Genomic DNA, 15,191 nt, shown 5'->3' with positions numbered 1-15,191 from the left:
TTTTTTCCCTCAGCTTGCATGTTTCTGCATGCCATGAGAGTTTCTATCTTTGTTACATTCCACTGAACCTTTTGCCAATGAAGTTTGCCAGTACGAGACTTTGCTGAACCTTTCTGTTTTCATTTAGTTTCACTTTTGGAAGTAGTTTTTGTTTCAGCTGTATAGAGAAGCGCTATCTTTAGATAAACCTATTCTACAAAGAATAAAATGTATATTGTTGTGGCTGAGGGGACCTCACCTGATCAATTGTCAGCTAGAAATACTTTTCTGTCTACTACAGAATTGTCTGCTATAAAACTGAAATTTAGGTGAAAGCTGAAAGAATTATTTCAGTGAGGAATAGCTGCTTTACAGGGCTTTTTTTTTTAACATTGAAACATAATTGGATATTAACTGAATCTATATGCAATAGGTACTATGAATATGACATGCCTTAGGGTTAAGATCTCACCTAGACTGATCCTTAAATGAGTATTTATTGACTATATCCCCACAAATTGTGGTATTTGATGTTACAGCTATTCCCATGTGTGTCAGTAGTTGGTATAACAAAGTGCTGGGAGGCTGCAGCCTGCACTGATCTCTGTTTCCTTGAAGATGAGCACACAAGTGCTCCAGATACAAAGCCAGCTTGTATTAGCATCCAAGAAAAATAAACTTGAGCATGTAATTCTTTACTGATACAAAAAGATTAAAGAGGTTGAAAGCAAATCTCCCCTCTGCCCACCAGGACTTTGTAGCATCTCTCCTCCCTGCTGCTTTCCCACCCAGCAGCATTGGTGTCTTGGGGGATTTAAATATCCCAGTGGGAACCCCCTGTGCCCCACAGACCCCTCATCCTTGTCCCTCCATCCCCTGCCAGCCTGGGAGGCCCTTCCCTGGCTGACAGTCTCACTGTGGGGTGTCCTTTGGGGCTGGCGCTGCCTGGGCACCTGTGTCCCCACACGCTGGTGGCACTGACCCCAAACCACCCAATCCTCCTTTTCACGGACTTCCCTCACAGGTCCCACTCTTGTCTTTCCCCAGGGCCCACAGTAAGTTACAGACAAACAGAACTAGCCTGAATGTCCTGGGAGGTGTGGGGCTCTCTGCTGGCCCTGCCAAGGCTGAGGCACAGCTATGATGCTGAGCTGGCCCCTATGTGCTCGGAGGTGGCCATGAGGCCCTGGGCTGGGCTGGGCTGGGCTCCATGCACGGAGCCAGCAGGGCAGGGGCACAGCTGAAGGCCAAGGGCACAACTGGAGGCTGAGGGAAGCCTTGGGATGGTGATGATTTGTACTTTTTGTGCTTTGTTCCTGTGGGCAGCCCATCCATGCGGGCACTGGGGACCAGGCCCAAGCAGGGCTTGTGGGGAGTGCTGGGGATACCCAGGAGCCCATCATCCTCTGGAGCCCATCATTATCCCCTGGAGCCTCCCATTCCCTGGAGCCCCCCATTCCCTGGAGCCCCCCATTCCCTAGAGCCCCCCATTCCCTGGAGCCCATCTCCTACAGCAGGTATGTTCCAGTGTAGGGGCTCCCTGGGAAGCAGCACATGTTGAAGTTTGACAAGCACCAGGTGGAAATAGCTGGCTTATTGCTGGTTTTCTTGTATGCATTTTGTTGGGTACATAAACTTTACATACACTAGGTGAGCCCTTCTGTTTATGCCCATGCCAAAAAGTGTCCGTGTTTTTAAAAGAGAAGAGAAAAAGCAAGGTGACTGTGTAAATGGGCTTTTGAGGTCTGTGCTAACAGGTTTTCACAAGGTTTTTTCAGGTGCTTTTGTATTGCCAGCCCAGTTAAAGTTCAAGTTAGTGCAATGAACCTCCCTTTCCAAAATAGGCTACAAGAACAGATAGATGTGCGTTGCAGTTCTAAATTGCTGTATCTTTAAAAGGTACTCTTAATGCACATGAATAAAAGAATTTATAACTATAAATTAATACTCAGGTAGCATGAAAAGTTTGAGGTCTTAATGTCTTTTACATGTGTAAAACACTAATTTTACCAGCAGCAAGTACCAATTTACTTGTAAGCAAGCTGTGTTTATCTGTGCATAGTGATGTTATTTGTCCCACAGCCTGCAGTGTGCGTACCCTGCTGCCCTAGCCCAGACCTGCCTATGAGCTGCCAGAGGCAGGAGGGGCTGCAGGGCTGTGCAGGCAGAATCCAGGCAGGGGCAGGCAGGGAGAGGGGAAAAGGTTAGGCCTTTTGGCAGCTAATCAAATCTGGATGGATTAATTGTATCGTGACACTTTGACACATAATTTAATTGTATGTTTGTAAGTGAACAGGCAACTGCTGTAGTTATGTTGTGAGTAGTGCTCTCAGTGTGGCACAGCTTTGAATTCATTGATATTTTCAAATAAACCTGAGAGGAATAATGTGCTTCTCTGAGATAATTAAGTTCCTTTTACCTTGGAAATCATTATCTGAGAGAATAGATGGAGTCATAACTCTTGAGGTAACTTCAGAACTACCTTCTTGTTGTCCTACTTGGCCCGATGCACGTGTGTGTGATGGTAAGTACAGTTGGTGAAAGGCATTATTAAATTTCACAAGTGAAATGTGTGTCTTGGATGACCTGAATAACAGAAACCAGAGGAAATAACATGTAGGAAAGCAGGGAAAAGTGAAGAGGCCTTTGATCATGAGGGAGGTGGAGATGAGGAAGGGGCATAATGCTCTGTGTTATGAGGTGCAGCTGGGTATGTGAGAGCAGAGTGAGGTCTGTGGCAGCACACCTTGGCTTCTGTATGGTGATAGTGTTCTTCTTGTATGCCTGAACACACAGTGGTGCTTGATAATTTTAATGACTTGTTACATGATGCTGCAAATGTGATTCTTGATTAACTTACATGCCCCAGTGCTGAGTTGCAGTTACAGTCTTTCCTGTACATTTTCCATTGGAGCCAAGCCGAGTATTTGGGTTGAATTATGGATGAAATGTTGCTAGCCAGTTCATTTCTAGTTCACTATAGGAAACCTGAGATGTCATCAAATGTGTATTTCTTAATAGGAAGCCACATATTATTTTCAGGCAAATTAAATTTTAATGTTACCAAAAAAAACTTGATCTGTCCTTTACAGAAAATTATACTATTGTATTGTTGGATAGGTTCTGGGAATGTGTATTGATGCAGGGATCTCAATTATTTTTAATTCCATGACACTATCAGGAGCAGGCCTATGACTATAATAATGCAATTCTCTTTAACACAGTCTGTAAAAATGCATTGATTTTATAGCTCCCCAAACTGATTACATTAATATCTGTGCATAATTAGTTTACACATTACTAAATTACTGACAGATTAAAAGTGAAACAGTGCAGTTCATACATGGCCGCATAACTGCCAGAAAGGAAATTAATATGGATTCAAATGGTCCTTGGAGACCTGCACTGAAATAGCAGAAATCTATAAAGACTGCTTGCATTAGGAAATTTCCATCACCAACATGTTTGTGGTTGATGCTTTTCTAAGTCTGTTAATATGGGTAAAAATTTAGTACAGGAAATGATGTTTGAATGATGCTTTTACTGTTACCAGCTCAAGAATGTGTTTATTAAAAGTAAATTCCTGATTTAAATGGCAATTGCATTGCACATGAATATGAATTTTTAAATACCTTTTTAAATGTTCTTAATGAAGTGGTAGTAGTGTAAAGTAGCTACTACTTAAGATGCATTTGCAAATTATATTGTTTTTAGAAACTATAAAAATTGAGAACTTGCTCTTGGTGCTTCTCCCTCAGGCCAAATACACATTAAGAGAGATGACCCTATATTAAAACTTGATCTGTTTAGACAACCTCAAACTCCTCCAGATGATTTTCTGTTTTTAGAAGAGTTTTGACACAAAATGTGCAGCCCAGCTTTATGCACAATTCATCTAGAGTCTACAGACTTTTATTTTTTGGATGTCTTGTTGAAGACTGAGTTATTTGGATGCCAGTTCAAGCTATCATTATGGAAAGAACTCTAAAAAGAATCGGTTGTGTTTCTTACAGATTTGTTACAGCACAAAGTTGTGTAAATACAATTTTTTTGCCTTTTTTTTTTTGTTCATAATCTCCTCAACCTCGTTAGACCTGTGTGAAATATGACATTGAAAAAAAAAAATAAAGAAGTGAGAGACTGATGCAAGCACTACTTTTTGTTGTAGGCTGTGGTGAAGGCTGGGTGTGACCTCAGGGAAAGGGTAACATTCATTGGTTGAACAGGATGGCAAGGGTGAATTGTTACACAGAGCTGCAGCCAGATTTACTGTCTACAACTGAACACAAAATGGAAATGCAGATGAATTTAGTCTCAGTTGTGTCTCTTGAGGCAAAATGCCCTCCAAGGTCAACCAGCATGATGTGCATAAGGATTTGGTTTCTTGGAAGTCTCAGTATTTATATCTTCTATTGCCTTTAGCAGGAGCTGTGGAGGTTGGTGGCTGACAACTCTAAAGCCATATTAAAAAAGCAGAGGAAATCTGTTTTGGGGAGAGAAAGATTACTGCTGCTTCCCTGCCCTGTTCTTTCTTTAGTGTAGCATTTAGTTCACTATTTCTTACTGAGCCTCAAAAAAATTAGATTTGTTTATAGATGTTTTGGGAAGACAGTACTAAATATGCCTCTTTTCTAGTGTTCCTGTAGTTTCTCAAGTGGGTTCATTATTTTTCTTTTTTGAGAGGACTCTTTTTGGTTATTTTAGAAACATTCTATCTTTAAAATTAAACTTATGGAATCATAGTATGGTTTGGGTTGGAGTGGTTAAGAACCCTTAGTTCCAAGCCCAAAACCCTATCCAGCCTTGCCTTGAACACTTATAGGGATAAAACAGCCACACCTTGTCCGGGCAACTTGTGCCATTGCCTCACCACCCTCAATATGAATTTTTTTTTCCTTATAGGTAATCTAGATTGAACTTTTTTTCAATTTGAAGCCGTATAGCCTTTGAATCTCATCCCTATACACCCTTCTAAAATGTCCCTGTCTTTTAAGTCCCTTTTGGGTGCTGGAAGGTGCTCTAGGGTTTCCCTGGAGCCTTCTTTCCTGCAGTCTCAACAACCACAACTCTCTCAGCCTTTCTTCACAGGAGAGACCCTTCAGCTCTCTGATCATCTTCAGGAACAAAGGTCAAATGACAGCTGTTTAGAGGTACCAAGGTTTTGTTATGGATCTGTTGCTTTTGTTTGAATGGTAATGAACATGTGGCTTTGTTAAATCCGGATCTTGTTTGGTTTCAGGATTTCACATGAAGTTGCCTGGGCGTTGCATTTTGGAGGAGATAGATTTCATGTTTAAGTTAATAACAATTTTCACACTGTGATCCATTTCACTGAAGTAGTCATTGTGACTTGTTAGAATTGTATTTATGTTTTTGTTTGCACGGTAAGTACCTCAAATTCAGCAGTCTTTGCTGGAATTAATCACATATACACGCCAATTTACTTTCGGGATTTGGAATTAAGGTGGATCTGCATGAAACATGATGATTTTGTTTGCAAGTATTTTTTGGTAAACGTTTCCATCAGTTATAACTCGTGCAGTGAGATGCCATCTGGGAGGTCTGCCAGGTTTCTGCAGTTGGCAGACCTGTTGTGTGTTACTGTGGCACTGCTGCTCCTCTGGCTGAACCAGCAGGAGCTGCTTCACTCTTGCCAGCTGCTGGGGCACTTTGTGTCACACTGGGCTTGTGCACAAAGCCGTGGCCAAAATTTCTGGGAGGAAGCAAGGACTGCATGTGGATCTGAGAGACCAAACTTCATGAAGCTTCATTTTTAGTACTGGATATTGGGAAACAGAATGAAGATGAACTGTACTTTTGTTTGCTTACTGTTCTTAAAAATTATTTTCAGGAGTAGAAACTTCTATTTTCATGGATAGGAAATTTCTACAAGATACAGCTGTTATTATTTCCTGTATTAACAACTACATATTATGCACCAGGATTATTGGCACCAAGTTAACCCTGTTTGACTGATTCACGTTAAAAGAGGCAATGTTACAACTGCTGTAACTTCCTTGTTTTAGGCAGAATTTTGAAACACCTGTAATGCTTAATACAGTCTACATATAGTTTTAATTATAGTGTCAACGTTTAATGCATAAGGTATTTAACATGACCAGCTATCTCACTTAGAAGCACTTTGTGGATCTTGAATGCTTTGTTTTGGTAATGAGTATACCTTGGTAGTGTTATTAACAATTGAGTAGTTCCTACTTTAGGTTCACATTCAAGAAATCACTCTAAATGTTATTCTTGATATACTTTTCAAAGTTCCTTTGATTTTTAGTGATATGTGTCTCCTGGAATTATTTTTTTTGTCAAAGAGAAAAGTTTTGTTTACAAGCATTTTGTGTCTTGTAAAGTAAGTGTAGTGAAATAAAAGGCAAGATTAGATTAGTACAGTTTTATTTATTACACGATCCATCTATGACTCTATAGGTCTTGAAGTTTTATCTTTTCTACTAAGATGAAGCTGCACAAAACCAACCTCACCCTCAAGAAAAAAAAAAACCAACAAAAACAGCTTTCCACTTTTTATTTATTATGAGCTTTACACTGCTAATGCAGAGTTAAGATTGCTTAGAAGCTGGTCACAAAGACTGTTTCTGTTTAATGAGGTATGTGAGTGTTGGAAGAATTGTGAAACATTAGACTGCAGTTTCCATAGATGTTAATTTGACATTTTTACAGGAGTATTCTTTTTGCTTGTCTGTATCACACGGATCTGTAATTAAGTAATTATTTTGTTTTAGAATTTCATTTGCTTCAGTACATTCTGGTTTTCATATGGTCTCTTGTAAAGCTCATATAAAGGTTGCTGCATTCAGATAGTTTGAGCATCATTGTTTTACCAGTTCTACTGGTTTCTTCACAAGTCTTACAACTTCATGGGTTTTCCTCCTTGTATTGACTTCAGGAAACCTAAGATCATGAAAGCTGAGTTTCTTACAATAAGAGGGCAAATTAAATTGGCAGATCAGTGTTTGCTGCTAAAGTTGCAAAGGTTTCCCAGGTGATACATGAATAATGTCATCCTGAATGGCTCAGACTTTCAATTTTCTCAGTAGAATGATCTTGAAAAGTGTGCTGGCTGGCAATTGGATCATAGTGGAATAATCTTTCCCATAAGAGTATTTCCATAAATGCAAAAATAAATAAGCATTAGGGAAATTGTTCTGGCATTGCACTGTCCCCTCTTCCTTCCTCAGTTCACTCTGTGGGAACTATTTCAAAATTTCTCTTTTACTATGTGTAAGTTGAAGGGACCTGATCTTTTTCTTACAAAAAACAGCTATAAAAAAATAGAAGTGGGCTTCTATTTATTTCAATATTGAAATTGCATAATCAGGTCTGTGTAAAGCTGTATTTACAGCTGTTTGGCAAATAGATGAAGGAAGTTTGCAGCCTAAGTAACAAACTGCACAGACATAGCCCTCCATTAAGAGTTGCTTGTGTGAGCCTATCAGATTTCATGGAATGTAAACCACATTAAAAAAAAATATTTGATATGCTGTAAATCTCATTAAAGCACTGAAATGAACCCAGGTATGTGTTTTTATATTTTCTTCTACTTAACAACCTTTGTAGCAGTACTTTCAAATGTATGGCTTCTTTCAGTCTCTTTCTGCATGGTAAGAAGAAAGTTTGAATACTTGTTATTTTAGTTTTTTTCTTGCAACAATATACTTAAAAGTTGTTGTGTCATTCAGATTCCTTCTCCTAATGATGCTGAATACACATCAGTATACAACATGAAGATGCAAAGTGTAGTTTTAGAGGCTCTAATTAAATTTTGAATTCCAAGCACATTGCAAAAATTATTTGAATGTTTTCAAGAAAGTCGAAAATCCTACAACTGCTCCACTTCTACTAAATCCCTGCTCCTCTGAAACCAAGAAAATGAATATTCAATTTTTTTTTTCCATTAGAGTCCCTTGACATACTATTGATTCACTTTATTTTCCCAACAATTTCTGACAGATTTCCCAATGTGGATTACTTATGTGCTTTGATATTCATTTTGTGTCTGCCTTTGAAAAGCACATAAAATTAGAACTGCAACACTACCTACTCACTGGAGCTACAAACCAGTGAGCACAACCCTTGGCATCCCTGTGTTCACTACCACTGGTGTGTGCAATCCAACATACTGAGCATTAACGGATGGCAGAAAGTTGGAGAGGTAGGAATTAAAGAATTCATTGGCTTATGAAAGCATTATTGAAAAAATATAACATCATAAAAAGCATGTTCCTTCCAGGTTCCTTACCAAAATGTAAAACCTGCAGCAATCTATTAGTTGAACAGTCAAACAGAAAGAGGTTCCCCAAACAACAAAACCACAGCGTGAAGACAGTGTTTGTGTGCATATCAGACCACAATAATGTTAAGCTCATTCCGTGCATCTTTGATCCTGACTTCCAAAAATTTTTAAACTTTATTCTTATTGGGTTTTTTGAGCTCAGATTTTAGAAGCTTTTTTCTAGATAGTTCCTTCAATTTTGCAAGATTCAATGAATTAATTGAGGACATAAAAATTTAATAATTCTTTTTAAGCTTCTTTATGAAGGAGGTTCCAAACTGGAGTAATTCACATTACTATCTTGGCAATACCTAAGTACCTAATGCTCATGTCATTACTGAGAGTTCTACCTTGCATGGAACCTGTATAACAGTTATGCTTAGATAAAGTTCAGTTCCCAAGATATCATGATGATCATCTAGCTATAATTTAATATTTATATTTGTGATGTATTCTAGATCAAAAAGAGGAACACTTTGGCAACAGACGTTTGGCTTTTAATCTATGAAAATACACTATTATTAAATTGGTAAAAAGTGTAGCAATGTATAAGAATTCAAGGAGGGCAAGAAAAGTGGGATTGATGTTTAATTTTGAAATTGAAATACCATCAAGAAAGAGACTATAGGGAATGATTCCATTTCTTCAGTTTCTGGACCAGGTTAATAAATTAAAAGATTGTTTTCTTGCAAACCTAACAGTTGCATAGGAATGACCTCCTTTTTCTCTGTAAAATAAGACTTTTTTCTGCTTCATGATGAGATTATTATGGCAAGCCATCCTTGGAGGTCAATTTAGTTTTGTAGACATGTAGATGAACTTATATTGACCAATAGCAACTGCTACTTTGGATTTAAAATTGCTCAGAAAGGGTACAGAACTCTAAGAATGCATCCAGAACTTCCAAGTTCATGGCTCAGCAGTGCTTTCCAGGTTGGTCACACAGAAGTGACTTAAAGTGGTTGTGTTGACAGCGTGGGGGTGTCTGTGTATCTGTTACTAAAAACTTTTTGATTTTGTCATTCCATAATAAATGTGGTGGAGAGCTGGAAATCTAAAAGATATTTAGTTCTGTGAGCCCTAGGAAAATAAGCCATGGTTAGAAGAGAAAGTTCTTACTCCCATGTGAGGGACAAGTATAATGTAACACTGGCCTTTATTAGAAGCCAGGGAAGCCATGTGAGCTATCCACCTTGGGGCAAAACTCTACAGGAAAGGAGGATTTATTCGTTTTGCTCCTTCAGAATGTGCTTGGTTTGGTTTGGAAACACATTTCATTTACCTGAAGTGGAAACACCGGTTACTGTGGGAAAAGCACACAACCAGCACAGAAATTGGCTGACTAGATTAGAAAACTTGGTATAAACGATGCTGTCAGATGTGAATGCTCTTGTGGAAAAAGGCTGGACACCATATTTTCATTCTTTCATTCTCCTCTTGTATGTTCACAACTGTTTCTTCACAAACAAGCTGCAGTTTTGGAGAGTAAATTGCTCATTGATATTGTCAGAAAGTAGTTTACTGTCTCAAATCTTGTGCTGTACCATCAGGTTATTTCTGAGAAAGTTTACCTAGTCCAACCTCCTGCTCTGAGCAAGAGTGGCTTCCCAGTTGGACAGAGTTCCTAATGATTTATCTGTCTAAATTCAGTAAATCTCAGAAGCTGGAGATAACATAGTCTCTCTAAGTGTCTGTTCTAATTATTAAAAACCTGTGTCTTCTAAGGCCTGCAAGATTTTCTGCAGAACTGCTACCTACTAGACTGGCCTTAACCTGCATTACTGCATGAAACTGATATTCCCAAAGTGGTTCTTTTCTGTGAGCATTCTGTTGAATTTTTCTGGCTTGATAAGATCCCTTTGAATATAAAGTTCTTCCATCCACAAGCAATTTCCATCATCTGCAAACTGGAGGATACCCAAGTTGTATTTCTGCTTGGTCATGTGAAATACCACTTAGATTTATTGTTTAGACACATAGAAAATTAGTCTGATTTAAGTAAATATTGCATCAGTCATTAGGATCTACTAAGTGTCTATGGTGGGAAAAGCATCTCTAGTAAAGGAGCCTGGTAAAGGCTTAAATTTGAGCTGTGGTTTGTCCATAGAGCTCTGTTAATATCTATATTCATGTAACCTGTAAAAATAATTTTGGGGAAATGGCATAAGTCTGTCTCTGAATCATCTCCTTGTGGCCCTCACTGACTGCAATTTAGTACTTGGATGTGCAGTTTGACAAAGAGGAATTTTGTGTCTTTGAGGTTTCTGTATCTGCTGACACAAAATCTGGAAAGCTTTGAATCTGAATCAGACTCATTTGCTACCTCTAGAACATACGTCCTTTTATATTCCAAAAGACACCTCTCTGGCTCCATTTTTCCCCTGAAGGCTTCTTTTCTTGTCCCTTGGTTATGTATGTCCTTAACAAGAGGGAAAGTAATCTTCTATGGGCATCTAACAGTACTCTCTAGAATATTCTATTTTGAGGTGAAGGTAGCACCAACAGACTCCAACATGTTGTAGGAGTGTGTTTGATCATATTCTACTTCATTAATTAAAGCCAGGGAGGAGATTTGAGTTTAAACAGGCCAGCCCTCAAAGAAGAGATGAAACATGTTCTTTCCAAGTATGATGTGGCATATATATATTCAGAAGAATTAATATGAATTAAGGTCAGAGAAAAAAGTTATAAATTTGCTCTTGTGTACTGTTTGGATACTGTGACTTAAATCTGTTCAGGAAAATGCAACAGCATAGATGTTAACATCGAAAAAACCAAAACATTTTCCAAAAATTTTAGTTTTTTCCTTTCTTTCTTTTTCATTTTTTTTTAATTTTTACAATTTCCTTTAGATGTGTATTATTTGCTAGTGTCCATTGCTACCTGCTTGCAAGGAACTACCTTCTGCTTTCATATGTTCTCATGCAGGTCAGATTTAAATACCCAATCACTAATGTGGCACAAGAGGGGTTTTTTTTGTGTTAACTCACCCAGTAGCACACTTATGCCTTCGTAGGTGAATGTACTCAATATATGAGAACTATTAGTACTAAAATTATTTTTGTGTGCTAATCTAAAAATAGAAAAATATTTTAAACCATACTATTCTTCCTGTGTTTGTATCAATGCCTTTTTCTGACACACTGTCAGAATTTTCTTTTAAGAATATATTTTGAAAAGGCACCTGCTGGAAGTCATTGGAGGCATTAACTCAAATGGAACTGTTAAGCCTCCATTTTTATGAAATAGTGTTCTCAGAGCTCTGGTAGTAATGATCTTAAATTAGGTGAAAGCTTAAAACAGGCAAGGAATGACTGCTTTAGGATACCATTCCATCAAATGGCTAACCATTATAATACATTTATCCTAAAAATGTCATTAGAATGCCTAATAAGATATTGTTGTTTATGCCTGCTTATGATTGTTTGCATAGATTTTGTCAGGCTGCGAACATGCTTAAACAAGTGCTCATATATAACCTTTACAGAACTGTGGCAGTGGTTATACAAAAAATCAATAGACTACACTAGGATATTGAAAAACAGGATTTTCTAACAGCTAGATGCACACCATTAAGTGAGGCTACCAGTACCACCCTTGCTACTTTGCTTGCCAGTTTTTTCAGTCTCTAATATATGCTTATAGAAATTTGTGACAATTTCTCTAGCTCCCTGTGTAAATTTATTTTCTGTTTTGAAGGGTGTAATTTTATTTTTCAGTTTGAGGGTGTTTGGTTTTGTGAGTGTGTGAGGCATGAGGGTGGGATGGGTTTTTTGTTTGTTTAGGGTTTTTAAGGAGATAGGAATGTAATGAATCCCATGGCTTGATCCTTTCAGGATCCTTTTTTAGCAAATTTTACTGGGTCTGCAGCCTGTAATGGCAGCTCCTTCTGCAGACAGGCAACGTGTCTGTAAACTCAAGGGCACAGAACAGAAATAACCAGGCTAGCAACAGAGATCACAGTATTAATAATAAAGTAAAATACAGTAGTGATACAGTGCAAACTGTCTCAGTCTCTTTGAGTGAGACAGGTCTAGTGGAAGGTGTCCTTGTCCCCAGCAGAGCCTTTGGAACTGGGTAACTGACCCAAAGCATTCTGTGATTCTGTGTTCAAGGTAAAACAAATCCATCCTACCTCTGACTTCTGTCACCAGCACTGAGTGCTTTGGAGACTGTGCTCAGTGCTCTTAAACCCACTGTGGCAGAACTACTTCTGGACTTGGTATTCTAGATTTTCTTTTTCTACACCATTTTATCAAACAACAGCACTGTGTACTGGCTCTAACTTTGCATTTATAATGATTGTCCTAATTTTCATATGCTAAATTTGTACATTCTCAAAACTTTCGAAGCTACAGGCACAATATCTGTTATTACTTGAGGTTGTTCTTGCAAATTCTTTAATTGGTTGCAGAAGTTAATATTTATAGTACTGTGTTAGTGGAAAAATTGCATGTCACTACTTTGAAACAGCAAAGATCTGTTTGTGTTTATTTCTCATAGACATTTACATTTGTAGTTGTCCATAAGCAAGCGATGATTCACAATCATCCTAAATCAGGATGCAGTGGCTTCAAATATTCAGTAGTCCCTGGATAATCATTCTTGCACAGTAATATGCTTGAAACAGAGTTTTGAATTGTTTTTGCCATCTCCAGTTTTAACTTTAGTTTCTTGTGCCCATGGGCAGTAGCTTGAAAATGTTTCTATTGGAGGATGTTAATGTTTGATAAATGCCATGTTATGGATAAGTACTTCCACATTAGTTCAAAGCATATGTATCTCATTTCCATGCAATTAAATAATATTCAGTTCCTTAAAAGTGATACCTTGCTGAGGTTTTTTTCCTTTCATAAGACATGTATCAGTTCTCAGTGAAGCTGTTAAATAACTGGGATTTCTTACTGATTTAGTCTGGATAGTATTTAATTAAAATGCAGTTTGTTACAGGACTTGTTTTGGCTGCAACAGATTTTTTTTTTTAAGTGCTCTGTTTGTTAGGGGCACTTGAAACAAATGTGGAAGAAATGTTTTCTGTCCCACAGAGACTATAAAACAAGTGGCTAATCTTAATTCCCTCAAAATTTGTGAAAATGAATGTCTTTTCTGGTTAATTATTTATAAGACAGCTGCCACGTTGTTTTCAGGTGTTGAGGTAATTTTTAATTTTTTTTTTTAATTTTATGTTCTATTTTAAATTGATTGAAAATGAAGTCTATATCTCTACAGCACAATGCCTTTATTAAACTCAGGAGAAAATGTCCAGCTCTGTAGTGTTATCTGTGATCCTAGAGGTTTCATCTGGGTTCCTGGATTCTTGGCACATGGATATTTAATATATTTGCAAGATGCTATGTGTGTAGGAGTGTCTACTAACAGCTTTAAAGCAGTGGGTTTTGCATAGCTTATAACATCTGTAATACTTAGGAATTAGAAAGAATTTTGTCATTCTGGTAGAATAAAATTCAGATGTTAGTAAAGAAAGCTTGAAACAACTGTAAATTTCTTGGTACCAATGACTAGTTATTCTGTAGTTTTGTGATACACTAAACTTGTGCTTTTACAAAGGCATGAAGGAATTAAAAGTTGTGCTATATGTGGATATGATAAAGGTGCTGACAGGAGTTAATCTTTGGCTGAGCCAGGCAGGTGGTGTAGTGTAGCTTGAGATATCACTTTGGATGACTTTTTTTAAAAAATTTGTTTTTTTCATTAATATTGTTGGTATATCTTTATTTGTTTCATTTTTGTTGATTTTGTTTAGCAACTATTTTCTTAAAACTAGCTCAAGAAACTTTCATGTGTCATCACACTGAAGAGATTACATATCACATATTACGTATCACTACAGTGACAAATTCTGCTTAGTGCAAACCATCTACCGAATCACTGAAATATAGCAACAGTTCTCTGATGTAATTTGAAATAGAAGCATATTGTGGGACAGACCATACCAAATTAAAGTTTATAAAAATACTTATAGGATAAAGAGTATTCTAAACTAAAGGAATTTTTTTTTTTATGTTCTGGCAGATGGTACTGCTGCCAAAAAATCTGATGAGACTGTTCAAAACTTTTTCTTATCTCTTACTTTAATCTTTTCTTATGTGCACCAGAGACAGTTTTTTGTCTCCATACCTTTTGTCGTGTGGTGTAGACACACATGAGGTGCTGTGCTTTGGATTTGCAGATGTCAGGAGGCTTTTGTGCAGGCTGCAGGAGGCAGGCATGCTGGTTTGATTCCTGCTTTACTGTTGGGAAAGCAGACTGCTCTGAACTTATTTTTTTAACCTCAAATGTTGCACTGGCTTAAATAGAGAGTAAGGTGTATAATAATTGGTGTTACTTGTAGATGTAACAAAGGCATTTTGTAGATGCAACAACGGCATCTCTTTCTTCCCTTTGTAAAAAAGGGAAGAAATAAAAAGATTCTTCTGACTTGATTCTTGCCCTGAAGATGTGAGATAGGTCTTGCTGAAATTGCTAAGAGTGTTTTTTTCACAAGGTATTTAACTGAGTTCTGACCACACTGGGCTCGGACAGCTCAGAAATAGGATTTCCAAAGTGGCCTGTCCTATTATCCTGAAATATGAGTTCTGCTAACACTGCTTACCTGTTGCTTGCTGGAGTTGCCCAGAGTGCTGTGCCTGTTCCCTGAGCAGGGCAGCTGTTTATCATCAGCTGTCACAGAGCCCGCTGTGGCCAGGACCCCACAGTGGGTACAGGACGTGTGACATGTTTGGAATGCACATGTACCAGCTGAGGCCCCTGCTCACCTTGTGAAACAGGCATCGAGTAAACAAATTAATTTACAGGGAGCAGCCAGAGGTGTGAGCAGAATCTGGCTTTCCCATCTATAGAATTCTGCCCCCATGGTTTAAATGGTGTCACCAGGGAAGGATTGTCA

Source organism: Melospiza melodia, chromosome 13 (genome assembly GCF_035770615.1).
Source record: "Melospiza melodia melodia isolate bMelMel2 chromosome 13, bMelMel2.pri, whole genome shotgun sequence".
NCBI lineage: Eukaryota > Metazoa > Chordata > Aves > Passeriformes > Passerellidae > Melospiza > Melospiza melodia.
The sequence above is the reverse complement of the archived record's forward strand: the minus strand, read 5'-3'. Positions refer to the sequence as shown.